A 2329-nucleotide genomic window follows, 5' to 3' on the forward strand; every position below is an offset into this window, starting at 1 on the left:
GGTGGCGTGGCCGGAGGGAGCTGCTTTTCTGGGGTTCTTCTCTGCTTTTGGACGCCTTTCTCGGGGATCTTCCCTGGTTTTGGACGGCTCGGAGCCTCACCGGGAGAGACGTTGAGCGTTTAAGCGATCCCTAGAGCTGAGTCTCATGAAAAAGCAGATGAGCACTTCCGCTACTAAGGCTGACGAAGCTGTGACTGTTCAGCCTGGAGAAGGGAATTTTGCGTGGATACCCCATAGCACTCTTCGAAAGGGGTCTACCAGGAGACCAGAGAGGAGCTTCTCGTCAGGAATTTTAGTGATGGGCAAAGGAATAATTCTGTACTGTGCGGGTGGTGAGACATCGGCGCGGGCTGCCCAGAGAAGTTATGGATGCCCCAACCCTGGCTATGTTCAAGGCCAGATTGGATGGGACTTGGAGCAGCCTGGTCTAGTGGAAGGTTTCCTGCCTGCCCACGGCAGGGAGGTTGGAACTGGGTGATCTTTAAGGTCCCTTTCAGCCCCTTAACAGTCTATCATTGTATGAAATGAGGAGGTTTTGTTCAGGGAATGCCTCAAATGAAAAAGTCCCAGTTCACTGGGTTCTCATAACTCATATCTGGGATAGCAAAATCATGTTTAATCACTTTATTGGTCCAGGAGCAGGTAGAATTTTGCAGTGGCACAGTAAAGCACAGAGCTGTGACTGTACCTTAACAGCCTCTGCCTCGGGGTCAAGGTCACTGTGGAAGACTCGAATTGCAGTAAGCTTTATTGTTAGGTTGCTTCATGACCAAAACAAATAGAAGTATCTTAATGTAAGCCTAAGTCTGTGTCAAAAGCAGTAAAATGTGAACAGTGGTGAGAAAGATTTGATGCAGTGGCTTGTGAGTGAGCACAAAGCAGCTGCTTTGTGGTACTCAGCCGAGCAAGTTCATGTGTTTGTGCCTGCTCTAACTGTGGTTTTGTGAGGAGTTTCTGTAGCTCTGTAGAGACATCTGGGCGTCTGGAACTCACCAGGGCTGATTCACCTGCATCATCAACACTGGGTTTTCTCCTTCTGTAAATGCTACTCGTGTCTAAAGTATTTTTTTAAAGTGCTGTTTCCAGCACGATCCTTTCTCTAAAGCGTAAAGTGTCCTTTCTGATTTATGTCCATGATTTTCTTTCTAAGATGTACTAATTAATGAAAACTACTTCAAAAACATCCTATCCCAGTATTAAATAATCACGGATTTTTTTTGTAATATAATTTTTCACATACAGCCTCTTGTTTCTTGAAATTAGGGCCTTAAGAGAAGCATCAAATATAAGTTTTATGGTAGTAAATAATTTGGAGTTAGTAACAGTGCAACATTGCCAGTTACTCTAATGCACTCCAGTTCCCTCTAATGTTTTAGTTAGTACAGAATTTCACTACTCTGCTTTTGCTGTATTAATGTGACTGCCATAAATTCAAACCCCTGATTGTTTTATAGGAGCTCTTCGAGTAGTGCTGCTCTTGGGAAGACTGTAGACAATTCACAAGGTAAGATGTCTTCATTACTGTTTTCTTGAATATTTTTTTTAATCTCGAAACAACACAGTGTGTCAGGAAATAAATATGATGTAAACACCCTACTTTCCTTTTCTTGGATTTTCTTTCTCCCTGTCTTCATTGTGCAGAAATTTCCTGGGTTAACTTGATTCCTTACCTCATCACCGATCAGCTCCATGCTCCAGGAGCCTGAACTGAGTTGTGCAGCCCCATGAGCCTATGTGGAACTATGGTTTTAAAATTCTTGTTTTAGTACTTTCAGCTGGGTCCACTTATTAATTGTCATAGACTCGTAGAATTGCTTGGATTTGAAAAGACCTGTGAGTTAGTGGAGTCCAGCTATTAACTCAGCATTGCCAAGGCATCTCTAAACCACGTCCCTAAGTGCCACATCTACATGTGTTAAATCCCTCCAGGCATGGTGACTCCACCACTTCCCTGGGCAGCCTGTTCCAATGCTTGACAAGCCTGTCAGTGAAGAAATTTTTCCTAATATCCGATCTAAACTTCACCTGGTGCAACTTGAGGCCATTTGCACTTGTCCTGTCACTTGTTACTTGGGAGAAGAGATGAACCCCCACCTTACTACAGCTGAGGTCAGAATTTTTTGAGGGCATCTCTTTATTTCTAATGACCATTTTAATACTGTTTCTCACAGTAACTCAAGAAGAAATTGTGCTCCCACGAAGGAAAACATGGTGAGTGTTTACTTTTGGAATCTTGACTTGGAAGAAATCAGAGGTAGACAGCTAAATGTAGTCTGCCCACCAAATCTGAAAAAGGAAGTTGAGGTTCCTGTATTCCTTGATGCAATGT

At 43.3% G+C, this 2329-nt stretch overlaps 1 protein-coding gene across 1 annotated transcript in view; it reads left to right on the top strand.

The window, feature by feature from the left end:
• The first annotated feature begins 1454 nt into the window (after nt 1-1454).
• Nucleotides 1455-2329, top strand: part of PTCD3 (pentatricopeptide repeat domain 3) — a 15742-nt gene continuing 14867 nt past the window's right edge. The window contains exons 1-2 of the mRNA XM_017727776.1: nt 1455-1504; nt 2172-2211. The gene's annotated coding sequence lies outside the window, so the exon portion shown is untranslated. The remainder of the gene's footprint in view (nt 1505-2171; nt 2212-2329) is intronic.

The sequence above is a fragment of the Corvus brachyrhynchos genome, unplaced genomic scaffold, assembly GCF_000691975.1.
Source record: "Corvus brachyrhynchos isolate BGI_N302 unplaced genomic scaffold, ASM69197v1 scaffold80, whole genome shotgun sequence".
NCBI classification, from domain to species: Eukaryota; Metazoa; Chordata; class Aves; order Passeriformes; family Corvidae; genus Corvus; species Corvus brachyrhynchos.